A 15360-nucleotide genomic window follows, 5' to 3' on the forward strand; every position below is an offset into this window, starting at 1 on the left:
AATTGATATTTCCCTTGAATAAATGTCCAAAATTTGATTACACCAGCCATGTGAAGGATAACAGATTAATAAAGCAAACTATTTAAATGTGGTTCATAGTTTGATTGAATTGATTTTAAGTCATAAATACCAGCCTATAAAATAATTGGAAAAAATCTTAAAAGTTATTGAAACTAAAATAAGTAAATAACACATTAAAATGCTTTATGGTAAAATGGATGGATTCTTTCTGAGACTAAAAATAATATACTAAGAATTTTTATATTTAGCTTATGGCATTTTTCACTTTATTATTTATTAATCTTCGCTTCATAGATTCTGTTTTATCTATTTTTGTTTATAAATGTTTTTAGTAACAAAGGGAGTGTGGCTCATGTTTCATCTTTATAATACACGATTACCACGGTTCACATGTGGATTAAGTGACTTCAGATTTTAAACTTATTGAAAACTTAATCCCATCCTGAGGCTCTGAGAGGTAATCGAAGCACCATAGTAGTCAGAAGAGGGGATGTGGAAAGGGATTCAGAATGGGCTATCCTCCTGGAGGCACCATAACTAAATTCTGCATGAACAGAAGATGGGAACACGTGTGCATCTACTACAGACCAGTGGGACAGGTGAACAATTCTGAGTGTGAACCTTGTGAGTTGCTTTGTGACAAAATGAACTCACTTTCTAAGTTACCTAGACTTACACAGTTTGTTATTGTAACAGAAATTGAGCATAAAATATTAATAGTTTTAACACATTCCTGGTGTTGTGAAGATTTGCCATATTTTATGTTTGGAAAGTTTTTATCATTTCAGCAAAGCTCCAGATCCATTAAACTCACACATCATCTATCACTGAACTACCCCAGTCCTAGGTTACCAGAAATCTAACTTTCAGTTCTGCTATGGATTTGACTTGCTCAGGCTATATGTATATACATATGTGTGTGTGTGGGGGTGTATGTATGTATGTATATATATGTAAAATAATAATACTCCGTCATTCTTTTGACTAGCGTGTATTTTATTTAAAATAGTGTATAAACTATTATATTTATTACACATATACACACATGCACACATACACACCCCCACACACACACACACAAAATGCCCTTTGCACAAGCCAGTTTTATTTCAATTTGACACAAGCTAGCTATTTGGAAAGAAAACCTTAACACAAAAATTAGTTCCACCAGATTGGCCTTCAGGTGATCCTGTGAACACATTTTCTTGGTTGATAATTTACATGTAAGAACCCATTTCACTGTGGGCTCTGCCACCCTTGAGGTGGTAGTCCTGGATACCATAAGAAAGCAGACCAAGAAACTCATGGGAGAACAAGCCGGTAAGCCATGTTCCTACTTCAGCAGCATGAACTGCTACAATAATAACATAATTATTTTGAATTCTTGTATAAACAAGAATTAAATAAAGTTAGATGTAAAGTATCATGGTCAAATCAAGGACCAGCCTGAGATTAGAGCTTCATAATAAATAATTTATAATGTAAACATTCTTATTGTGAATCATATTAGCTACATTCTATATAACATTTATTAAATACCAAAAAAACATGTATAGTATTAACTTGATTTGAATTTCAGGCATTACTTTATGATGAGCTTAGTTAGACAACATCATATGCAGTGAGTTTTTTCTGGAGCTCCAGTAATATTTATTCTCTCAGAATAAACAAAAACAATAATGGTGTAACTAATATTTACTATGAGCTTAAAATCCCAGGAAGTACTCCAGTGATTTTCAGGCATTTGGGATTTCCTATATGTACACCTTAAACTCTGGATACAAAAAAATTATGAATGGACTCCTGACATTTTTGACAGGTACATGTGTTTCTTGCTTTAATACTATACATTTGGATCATTATGCTTTTACTATAGGAAATGGGATTATTCTTGATAGTTTTGCATGGTGAAAAGTACATTCATGAGGAAGGATTACAGGAGTGGGAAGGTGTCTCCAGAAGAAAGTCCTTCTTCAAAACATAACCTGTCTTTTAAAATAGCATAATACAGAAGCTAGAGAGATGGCTCAATGGTTAAATACACTGGCTGCTCTTCCAGAGGTCTGGGGTTCATTTCCCCAAACCTGCATATTGGCTTACAACTGATTATAACTGTGGTCCCATAGGATCCAATGACCTCAATTGATGTGCAGACATACATCAAATCAGAAATCTCCCATACATAAAATAAATGAATAAATAAATCTTTAAAAAATAACATGATACAGAAAATGCATCTTCAGCTGTTTTTTAAATTTTATTCCAAATAACTTGGAGTTTTAGGAATAGCAATGCCCAAATCAGTTTTTTGAAGAAATGCCATCATATTTCAACTGAATTAGGGTTAGCTAAAATCCTTGCTGTATGTCTTGATATTGCTCAATTCAATAGAAAATATTTGAGTAAGAGTTTTGGTTTACCTTGAATAAGATTGCCACAGAGTGTAGAGATGGCCTGGCTACTTCCATCCCACTCAACCATAGAGATATGGGTCAATCCACAAATTAAACTCTGTTCAGAGAAAGAATTTTACAATTAGCTGTTTGAGTACCTGTCTCAAGGCACCTTTATTCAGTCTTGAGATCAGCAAGGTAAAATTCGAGGATTTATGCTTCTTTTAAATAAAGGAATTTTATTATGTACTGATTAATTAAAATATAACATTTCTGTTAATCTAATAAAGAATAGCTCTTATTTTATGCTGTGTATTAAAATGATGTAATACCCAAAACTCTACATCTATTTGACTCTTTTTTCTTGTTTACTATATGAATTATCATATCACATATTCAGAATATAATAATATAATGAGGACCAAATATGTGAAAATTATTTAGTATTAGTGTTAAAATATCTATTACTGAGATATATTTTCTTAGAAATAATACTGTTGATATATATATATATATATATATATATATATATATATATATATATAAAATCATATAAAAAGAAATGAGGAAATAAAATGTTTTTAAAGGCCATGGCCTTTTAAGACATTTGTGACAGCAAAAATGTACAAACATTATACTGATGGATTTAAATGCAGTAAATCATTAGCATCACCAAAAAAACCACAGTGTCAAAGCAATTGGATAAATGAATACTAGCAATTCTCATTCAATTATATCAATTCACAAAAAGGAAGAACTGATTTATATGTGCCTGTTAATTATATTTTTACTAGAACAAGGATAGAAAGATTAAAAGCATCAGTACCTAAAATGCAAAGTATTATGATTTTATTACCTTCTTTCTACTGACTTCAATACTCTCAAATAATTATTTACAATAGAAAATGTTTTAATTACTATAATATAATATATGGTCAAAAACTTCACTTTTAATATGTATTTAATGATTATTCCATAATATGTATACAATCTTACATACTAAGACAAACAAAATATTTCTGTGATATGAAATAATTTATTTTATCCACTTTTCCTTTTAAAATATACTTGAGAATTTAATGTCTTTAACTCTCAATTTATCTAGATAGACTGTTACAATTTTGTGTGAAAATGTGCTTGGAGAGAAAGTTCATTCAACTTATCATCAAATGATGGCTACAACATCACTGTTGCTAATTGCATGTATCATTACTCTCCAATAGAAACAATTGTGTCAACCATGGATCAATATATCATGGGATGGAAGACATAAAATATCATTACTTGAAATAAAATAGCAGTTACTCAATGTTTCTATTTGATTTTGAATTATTGGGTTATTTCTATGGACTTAGTTACAAAGTAAATGCTTGTGGTAATTGAATTGGACCATTAGTAATACCCTGGTTGTGCTACTGATCGCAGCACAGCAGAACCTCATGATAATTCTGTTCTCTGATGTTTGCATCCAGATTACAAATGACTGTTAAAATACCGAATGATGTCAAGAGAACAGAAAGGCAATATCTGATGATGGATTACAGGGTATTCTGAATATAGGAAATCCTCTCTCCTGAGTTGTATGTATCTATATGTGAATTTGTACCATGTCATTTGGGTGAAAGAATAGCAATAAGAAAATGCAAGTTATTTAGAGCCTGTGTAATTTTAGGCTCTAAGACATTTGTGTAATGTAATTTCAAAAATGGATAGCTTTGCTTTTCTATTCGAACTTCATATTGGTATTCTGTCTTATTGATTTAATCATTGATTAAATTATGAAATTTTACACAAATAAGGAACAAAATTCTTCTTTCATTTTCAATGGTTTGATTATTTTTTCACTCCAAGAGAAAGTTGTTCTCATGTAGAGGACATTGAAAACAACCTGCCTTAGTCATAATGAATTAAGGATCCAATAAAGAAACAATAAAAATGACAAATGTTTCCAAGTGACAAATGTCTCCAAATAAAGCACAGATATGGAGAAAGCATGAGTGAAGCATTAGAAAACATAGGACCTGGCATTTCTGACTAAAGGGACATATACCAAAGATGCAAATCCTTTGTTAAAGTTTACATAATGCATGTGTTATGCATTTCTATGCACCTATCAGTTCATGTATAGTGAGTTTCAAAGATACATACACTTACAAACTTCATAACATCTAAGACTTATGCTGGGTTTTCCAAACGATATTGTGTGGGATGTATAGTCCACTTGCTTAATCCATATATATTTTCATCATCAATTTTTATTTCTTTTCTGAGATATAATGCAATAGGAATGAAATGATTTTTTGGAATGCTATTCCCATTTTCTAGCTTTCCTTTGCTTAGAGACCATAAGACCATTTAACACTACCAAAGCAAAACACAATTACAACAGTGAAAAATATGTCATTAGGTATTATGTCTGCATTTCTCCATATATCAGCAGAGAAAATTGAATTGATGTTTATTTCTGAGGATTCCAGAATAGGGGCTTCACCATAGCTGAGAGATTTCATGGGTTTATTGGCCAGTTGGCCTGAATATTTTATCACAATCTTACCAGTTTCTATTATTTAGAGTTTCACGTTCTCATTTAATGAAATCACAAACTGCTGTTAAACTAGAAACTCATACAGTCATTATTATTTTACAACTAAAATATTGAGACTCCTATCTTAAACCAACTATGCCTGTCTAACTTCTGGTCTATAAATATAGCCAAAACCAGAACTCAATTCTTCTAATTTCTGTGCAATTCATACAACAATTAGTATATATTTCTAGCATGTCTGCTAAGATGTGTCAGGTTCTGGGATAGCTGTCACATATTGCAATGGTATAAAAAAAAATCACATGTACCCAAGCAGTAGAAAATTATGTGTTCAATGTGCACCATGACTGGCAGGTGCACATGACATACAATTCTGCACAGAGGGGTGAGAGTTTTGGCTAACAATACTTGGTATGAGAAACAAGATGCACCAAAGAAGCAAACCATGAAAGAAATTGGGAGAGGGACAAGACATACTACAGGCACAGAAATGCAAGTATTCATGATCAAAAGAGAAGCTGATTGCTAGGAACAGAAAAAAAATATAGCTGAAATTCCTGGTACGAATAAAATAGATAAAAATGTAGATGTAGCAAAGAGACTGACTGTGGCAGTGATGCTAGACAAGGGCTCAGGGAAAGTCTATGTAGGGAAGAGAAGAACACCCAGGACCAACTCCTAGGTTATTTGCAATTAGACAAAGGGCACACAGGAGACCAGACTAAGGAAGGCTGGTCAAAGATATAGGGCGCTTTCTCAGACATAGGCTTTAAATTGAGGTTTTCATTATAAAATACACTGTATTAATTTAGTATCTAGAATTTATTCTAACTGACAAATAGCTGTGAATTTAAATGTATTAGTTTTACCAAGTTAGAAATGTGAACAGTTTTCTAAGCTCTGTTGGAGAGTGGACAGTCAAAATTGGGTTTGAAGCGATTACTATGCTTTAAGAATTCTTTGCACATTTCCTTTCCTAATATTATTGTTATTTCTAAGGAATGCATTATACATCTACTTTTTCTAATAAATTTATGTTTCAAATGTAAAAATAAGAAAACAAATGTAGGGGGACACTAGCAGTATTATACCATGGGAACAAAAGCGTAAATATATGTATACTTATTTACCAGAGACCATCAGGGTAGTTCTGCAGATGGTACTATGAATTAAAGAATGTACTCTGAAAATGGCCTGGAGAGCTGAAAGAAATAACACACATTCCACGTGTATTCCACTGGCTACAGAAAAAAAATACAAATTTAAAATAGCCAAATATTCTGTATCTCTGTATATTTGTCAAACATATTTTTCCTAATGCAGCTGTCATCAAAAACTGTCTCTCAATCTGAAGACATTGGCATAGACCTACTATGTAACCAAACTTTTTCATTTCCCATTTCCCAATTCCAATGTGCTGGGTGTTTTCATCCATTGACTTTCCTAGAAGAGATATTTATGGCTGATTTTTCACACAGGCCAGCATTGTTCCTATTCACTGATGTAATTTCATCTCTAGAGCATGCAGCATAAGACTTGCACAAAGTGCTTGATGAAGGGGCTTATTTCCATTCTTGCTGCATGTGCTCTAGCTCATGGCTTGACTGGTTTTCTCAGATCACTTTGCTTCAGGACATCCAATGACCTAATCTAACCTTTGGGGAACCTCTCTCATTGGTTTCATCTCCTAGCAAGAACAGAACAAGTTATAGATACCACACATACAGAAAAACACATAGAAGAGCACTTACATGGAAAACACAAAGAGCCCAGTGATGGGAATGAAGTACAGTGACTTTCCTATTTCACCAAGAAAATGTTGCTTAATTTGCTTCTTTTTATGAATTCTAAGATTCTGTCCTATTAAAAAAGGAAAAAAGAAATACAAGTATCAAAGAAGCTGATACCCTGTTATTAATTAGATATTGATTGTACATTGAATGCTATATTTATTATTTTAAGAAACTTAATAATGAAAATTCCTAATGCCTTTTAGAAATTGTCAGGGCAGTATTGGAAGACTAAAAATATATGTGTAGCTTCCAGTATTTTCTTGTATAGTACAAATATATTCTTTTTACACCCAAAGCAAACACCTTGGAGTGTGGCATAGGAATCAACTAGGATATTGTTAAGCATGCAGAATCTCAGTCTCTTTTTCTGGATCTATTAATAGGAATCTGCTTTTTAAAAAGATCATATAATTTGCATGCAGCTGGAGTTTGAAAGATGCTGTTCTATATATTGTCATCATCTTCTGGGAGCAAGGTGTACCTCTGCCGTTGAGCAAAGGCATATCCAAACTCATTCCCATTGTAATTCAGGCTGAAATCTGGAAACCGCAAAGCCTACGTTGATGCACTGGAGGTTAATATCACTGTGAACCTGCCGTGCTGGCCGCGGCTCTGCATTCCCCACAACAAAGGTTTGTGTTCTGTACTTTGGAATCAGAGCAAGCAAAAGCCATCTCATATTGCTTCTGCATTTTGCTGCCTATAGAGATTTGCATTTGGCAAATTTAGCTCAGTGAGGGGTTGTTAAAAAAAATGTCCTCACCAGAATTTGTGAAAAACTTCTTTCCTTGACAATACTTATAGTAACCAGCAGGGATGTAAGCAATAACCCCCCCCCCTTTTTTTTGAGCTAATGTGATTTATCACAGCAGTGTGATTTCAAAGAGCTTTGCCTGGCAGGAACCTGATTTTATTTGTTAGTATTGTAAGTTTTCCATGTTAAATTATAATGTTATTTTAAGTTTACTTTAAGTATATTATACATTCTTTGAAATAAATATTATTTCTCAGCATATTAAATACAAATGCTATTACAATAAATTCTGTAGCCCAGTTATTAACTATTTTATTTTGATATGTTTTTTCTCTCTATTGATATATTTAAATAAAGTTATGAGTGTGTCATTGTTTTATAAAATATTAAATTGTAGGTTGGAGAAATGGCTCAGCAGTGAAGACCATGTACAACTCTTGCAAAGGACCCAAGTTCTGTTCCCAACATCCACATCAGGCCACTAACAACTGCCTATATGTCCAGATCCAGAGGATCTTTTGCCCATTTTTGGACTCATGGGCACCTGCAGCTATGTGCACACACACACACACACACACACACACACACACACACACACACACAAAGAAACACACACATGAACACACATATATATGTTTTGAATTAAAATAAATCTTTAAAGACTATGTATTAAGTACATATATATGCATAGTCATATAGTCTAGACATGTGTACTTGATAATGGTTCATAAAATCCTTATTTAATAATTTATTTTAATTACTTAATTGTTATAACATGTCACTTTAGAACTTAGTAGAGGCAATTTGACACACACACACACACAGAGACACACACAATACATGACTCATTTCTTATTCTGAGGCGTATAGGGGCTGGTCTACTATGATGTATCATAATAGTGAAATATTATGATTTTAAATTCTTTTGATCTTTGTGTATAATTAAGCAGTATTTCCTGGTAGTTTTGTGTGAGCTTATGCCTTGAGTTATCAATGGTCCCAAAGGTATAACTGTCCGTTTAGTTTTTTCTAAGCTGTGAGAATCACTTCCAACTTCATTGATATAAACAGCTCCCGACATAATAACCACTGTGTCTCACATGTGTTCAAGCTAATGCTTATGCATTATTGACAATCATCTAATTATATCAGTAAGAAGAATTGTGCACTTGAGTAATTCTTGTAATTATTATTAGAATTCTTTCATGTCTAAGCTCATAAACACAGAAAGAATCAATAGTTCAAGAGTTTTAATCAAAGGCAGAAAGATTAAGTCTGCAACTAACCCTCATTCCCAAGGCCTTTTTCTCTTTATAATATGTCTTCATGGATTAAAAGTTAATGTGGTCTCTCAGTGACAGCATCATCAACAAATTATACACAGGGAGCTGAGGCTGAATTTATCGGGACAATTATAGTTGCTTATATTTGGTATATAAATACATAGGGTGATTTCCCAGAGTGCTAAGAGACAAGGTCTTAATAATTCAGGAAAATCTTGGGAATACAATCTGTAAAAGCACAGCCAGTCAATACAATATAGAAGCCAATAACACAACGAATAACCTTTGCATTCTCCTAACTTGTGTGCTTTGCTAAGCTGTGGAAATCCCACGTCTTTGCAGATCAACTCTAAAGGATTGGAAATGGTGCAGTGTAGAAGCCAGCATTGCTGCACTACCCAACTCCAGCAATGCTGACACATGGGGTGTTTTAGGTTATTTCCGTTGTTATGGGAAAGCAGCTTCACAGTTTAATGTGCTGTTTAAAAAAAAAAAGTGACTCAGAAGTCAACACCTTACTTGATAAACAGGAGTCTCATTTTCACTCTTGCCCTCCCTTTCCTCTAGAGGATGTGATAATGAACCGTGAAATGGTCAAAATGGGTGGAAGAAAAATGGGATGTGGATGATTTTCAAATACATAGTCTCAAGTTCAATTTTTTCATGCAATAATAAATTTGTCTCTTTCCAACTATAAATTCATTCATTTTAAATGAGATGTAAAAATATCTAAACTATTTATATGCATTCATATATATGTATATATGAAATTCATTATCATCTGCATGTGTGTGTGTGTGTGTGTAGTAATATGGTTTTTATACATGTACATACTATGTAGTAGTTAAATATGAACAAATACATCTGCCAGCTACAACATTTATTGATTCTTGATAGTAAAGCTAAAAATTCTTTCTTTTAAATCAGCAGTAATCATTGCAGTATTCATGACCCTGCCCTACAGCAGCATATCAGATCTTCTGGCTCTCAACTCGAATTTGATACAAATCAGCTGCTGACCATTATCATAAACATATGGTGCTACAAAGTGCATCACAGCCCTGTAGATGAGCACAATAATAATATACAGCATACATATTTCTTTTAAGGATTTTAGATTGAAAGAGTTGAGAAGAGTTCGATTTAATTTATGCAATATATAGTACTCAGGAGACAACCAAAAAATACAGAATTACTATATGTCTACTAAATAACCTACCTAGGTGCTAAGGTTGTCAGAACTTCCTGCGTCTTTAACTCCCACACTTACTTTAGCCTGGTTTTGATTCTTCTCATCCCTCTGCTTCTCCATACTAGCTGTTCCTTGAAATTCTCTTGGATTTCTGTGGTTTTCTTCCTCCTTTTTTTTGTTTTTTTGTTTTTTAAGAGAATGTTTCTCTGTGTAGTTTTGTTCTGGATCTTGCTCTGTAGACCAGGGTGGCCTCGAACTCACAGAGTTCTGCCTGGCTCTGCCTCCTCAATGCTGGGATTAAAGATGTGCACCACCACTGTCCTGCTTTTCCTCCTTCTTTCAAATTTCCTTCACTAGTAACATTCTTTATTGTGTTTTCATGGAAGCCCAATTATTGTAAAATAATACAGTCAATTTTTCATTGGCCAATGTATAGATAAATTTATATTAGATGTTATGCAGATTCATGTAAAAAGTTCAATAAAATTACAGAAAAAAAATTCCTTTGATACCCAGTTTACCAGAAACTTACTAAAATGTTGGAAAATGCAATAGAGTGGCCCTCCTCTTCTGAAGTCCACCAAGCAGAGAAGTAATACTGCAAGAGCCAGGACCTGGAGGCTGTGGGCAGCTTGTGTTGGCAGAGCGGGGGAACAATTCTTCTCAGTTGATGAGGTTTAAAGGGGGAGTGGAGGTGATTTCAGGATGATTGCTATCTGAAGATGAACAGAGTGGGCTTGTGAAGAAAACACAGATGTTTAGCAGACAAATGAAACTGTGCTGATATAGAGAGCTGAGGTGGTGAATATGGGAATGTAATGTGCCATCTTATCTGGTTTTATGTTTTATGAATATACCCACAACATGCTCCTACATTATTTTGCACACCTTAAAATAAAAAAAAAACAATGGGACAAATCATCCAGCTGACATGTGAGAAAATGAATATGGGACATTTTATACTTTCAAATATTCTTAAATAAATATATAATCAATGATTGTTAATTAAATTTAATTATTCTACAATTAATTGAAGTTGGATAAACAAATAACACTTGTTCAATTCCAAATCCATATAGAATACTTAAATGGTCTTTTCTCCCTTCTCAGGTTCTTTTTTCTCCTGTTCTTACTGAAAGCATGAAAATTCTTTACTGCATGAATTTTTTTTCCAGGATTAATGAAAATAATATTTTGAGATATTTTGCCCTAATGGAGTTCAAGTATTAGATTTCTAATACTCTAATTGATCTGTTACACCCTCACAGACTTGAGAATATTTCATCTTACATGAATCAGAAATTGTCAATCAACCACAAGTCATCTTCCAGAAATTACGCTCCTGACTGAAGTCCTACATCAATTATAGAAGCTGAGGGAAAGATTGCCATAGATTATATATGTGGTAGTTTCTAGATCTGAGAAGGAAGGCATCTATAATACATTCTCATTAAAGCAACTCTTAATCCTTACATCCTCATGCAGCTGACAGATGAGTCATTTTCACGAATGAAAGAAAGTGAAGATGTAGCACTGCCCAGGCATCCAGGAAAGGTGGTTGAATCTGAGATCTATATTTCCTCAGGGACATAGATCACTTCCCTGAATTTGTTTTGCATTGATCAATGTTGACAGATGATAGATTAAATGCCATATCTAAACTCTAATTTTAAAATTTCTTATATTCAGGAGAAGAAATAATCTAAAGGGTAAAAGAGGTTTTTTTTTTCAACCTGTGCCAATATCAAGACAAAGTACAATACATATAAACAAACAAATAAATAGTTTTAGATACATCTGGACTAAAGAACTATTTCAAAGCTAATTCAGCTGGTAATTCAAGAATAAAATGTAGTATGTATTAGCATCCATTTTCAACCTCTGAGTACTGAGATATAAACGTTTATCTGAAAACATTTCTATATTCAAGGAGTTTATGATTTACCTCAAGGAGTTTATGAATAGGTCCAAGATATTATATTCAAAATTGTTGTTGCCAATCAAATGTAAAGTATACCTTCTATGGACTACAGGATCAGGAATGCATATGTTCTGGATTCAGTCACTACCTTTGATCCTCTGAGAAACTATGAATGTTTTTTGACCATGGTTTCCTCACTTCCATGGGGAAAATGTTATTTCTCCCTTGGAAACTAGTTGTAAGAGCAGTGGGATAATAATGTGCCACTCATGACATGTTGAATACATGTTATTATAGCAGACACAGAAATACAAAATGAGTAAAGGAGAATCTCATATTCTCCTTTGGTGTGGAGTTCTTATTAAATTAGTCTTTGCATTTTCTATTTATATTTACATACTAAGATGATACCATGGTGGCATAGAAAAGGTTTGGTCACAGATATGTATGAATTTTAAGTTAAGCAGGAAGAAAAATGCATCCTGAAAAAAAATAAAGGGCACCAATATGTGTGACATAAACTGGCTCATTATGAAATATAACAAAGTATTGGCTCATTATGAAAAATATGTTTGCATTGATCAATGCTTTGTTCAAACAGTAAAGGACATTAGAGTTCACCTCAATAAAGTTTCGTGTTTTATAAATGAGAAAGGGAAATAACATAATTCAAACAGATAATTTTTATCCTAAAATCATATTTGGTTTAGCAGAAGATAGTTTCACTCTACCCACTGCAATTTCTTCAAGTTTTGTCTTTATTTTTCTTTACTGCTTGCTACAAGGCTTCACGAAAATATCTCATGTCCCTCATAAAACAAACAAACAAACAAAAAATCCCCACTATTTATTCAGTGTGTTGTGATAGCAAAGGGTAACAAGAACCATAAGTATAAAAACATGCCATTTAAGTAGTCTAAAAATTGTCTCATTACTACTTAGTTTAGTTTATGGGGTGAACTTTAAGTCTATTTAAAACATAATGAGGCTACTATCAAAGTAAAGTAGAGTAAACTAAAAAACAGAATACCTTCATTGGACAGGAACTATTGTAATAATTATGGCAAAAAAGATGGAGGAAAAAAGATAGTAATTCTCTCACAGTGTCTTCCCCTTCAGATGATTGACATTTACAAAATGGGAATAGGTAGGAGTTTAAAATGAAGGAACCTGGAACCAATTGGTCAAAACTAATACCATCAGTAATAGGACAGATTCATATGACAGACTACATAAACAGAACCCAACTGAGAAAAAATGAAAGTGAGACAGACGCTACAAAATAATATAAAGATTTCTTCTATTATTTCCCTGCTCATAAATATCCTTAGTGCCTTAATTCCTTGCAAAACTTAATCAAAAAATAGTATTTTTCCCTTTAACAGGGCTTAATGAGTGGTTTATATATATTATACAAAGAATGGGCCTTATATTGTCTCTTTAAAATTGATTACTATTAATTAGAATTTATAAAGTGCTGATTGTGTGCCAACTATTGTGGTTTAGAAATGAGGAAATTACTAATTTTACAAGTAAGATATGTGAATCTGGCTAAGGAATTTTAATGACAGTAACAGAATTAAGAGTTTAGATTCCTAAATGTTGAGGAAGCTGCAACTCATGTCCACGGCCATGGCATGAGGAGTGGGATAAATCCACTGGTGGTCTGATTGGGAAACTCCAGTTCAGTTTTAGTGACATGCATTCATTGTCATTTCTAAGGTCAACATGTTCCTATTGCTCTGCAAGCATTTGCAATAAATTCCCATGCCAGTGGTTGACAGCAGAATTTTGTTCTCATAGATTGTTGAACTAAAATTTTACATCCTTTCTTGTTGATGGCCTAAGACCCATGGGTTCCTCTTTAATGGGACAACTGACTTACTTATATCTCATTCAGTGATTTCTTTGTGAACTAGAAAGTGAGACACCAGATAAAGCAAGACACCAATCAGTGTCCTCTAATCATCAAGTCTTAGCATCAACATCTGTTATTTCTGCCACAGAATATTTATTAAAAATAATTTAATGGATCTTGCCTTCACATGTGAGTGGGCCTTGCTGAAGCACAAACAGATGGTTGAGGGCCACCTTCAGAACTACCTATTTAAACTCCCTAATTCAGTTGTAAATTTGGAATATAAACAATTGTTTATCTCTGTAATCCAGGAAGGATCACAAATCTCTGAAAGAATATAGAAAGTGAAGAGATTAAGTTATGATAATAATGTGTAAATGCCTTAGTACATTCCATGTACCATATCTTGGAACAGTAAGTATATTTGTAAAGAAAATACATAACCAAAATATAAAAGAAACAGCCTCACAGTTCGCATCAAGCTAGTTTACATTTTCTCTAAACATTAATAGTGTTAGGTATTTTTCAATTGGCAAACACTTGATGCAAAGTGGATTTAAATGAATCTCAATACTGCTGCATGTATATGTGTATGTACATATAATTCACATATATATGTACGTAAAATTATTATTTTTATTTAAATATGTCTTGTACACCTGTGCAAAATTGTGTGCAGAGAATGAGAAAGGAGGTTAACATGGATCTCACAGGTGACATAACAAGGCCAAATATATAATTAATATTTTCTCTATGATATCAAATTCCAGTTCAAAGATAATAGATGTTTAGGTGTTGGTTTGTGTGCACTGATGTGTATTTAGTATGTGATGTCATTTATGTAATCATCAGTGTGACTGTTTTTATTTAAATATCGATGCCATGTCAGAACAAGTGTAATGAAAGATGGACATTTTATGATCTCCAATAATTTATACACCATTAGAAGCATCTGCTGCACCAGGGCACTGTAATGAGAACCTGGTGCATTTGAAGTCAAAATCCTGCACATAATTCATCATACTTTAGCCTGTTGACACATACTTATATCTTGCAGGTGTACCATCTCTTTACTGAATATTTTTATGTTAATCTAGGACAGAGTAAATCTCTGTATGTCACTCAGTTCATAATATAAGTATAAAACACAGAAATATGCTTCTAGATCAAGACAGCATTTATGAAGTTTCATTCATTTAGAAACTGGATTTGGGAACTAAAGGGAAGGCAATTTCACCACAATAAGAGTAAACAATCAACTTTTGTTGTTGATCTTGGGAGGTGGTAAAGGCTTAACTGGTGTATAGCAAAGATGTATCAATCCAAACCAGGGTGACACTAAGTAGAATACTTTCTAATACATTGTGAATATTCTAGAAATAGTAAATATCAAATATGAAATGTGCAGATTATGTTCACCTCAAATTATGCTAATATGGAACTTAAGTAAAAAGAGCAAAAGCTAATTAAGTAGTGTTATAGACTCTATAAAATAAAGGATTAGTTTTTTTTTCCATAAGAGAAAAAAGTCCAATATAACCATAGAACTCACAAAGACAAGTCTCAGGGGGTTTCAATTCAAATTACTCCAACACAAGAG

At 33.1% G+C, this 15360-nt stretch overlaps 1 protein-coding gene across 2 annotated transcripts in view; it reads left to right on the forward strand.

The window, feature by feature from the left end:
- Positions 1-15360, forward strand: part of Grid2 (glutamate ionotropic receptor delta type subunit 2) — a 1417491-nt gene that overhangs the window by 574774 nt on the left and 827357 nt on the right. The gene's annotated exons all lie outside the window — the stretch shown is intronic.

The sequence above is a fragment of the Peromyscus maniculatus genome, chromosome 3 (genome assembly GCF_049852395.1).
Source record: "Peromyscus maniculatus bairdii isolate BWxNUB_F1_BW_parent chromosome 3, HU_Pman_BW_mat_3.1, whole genome shotgun sequence".
NCBI lineage: Eukaryota > Metazoa > Chordata > Mammalia > Rodentia > Cricetidae > Peromyscus > Peromyscus maniculatus.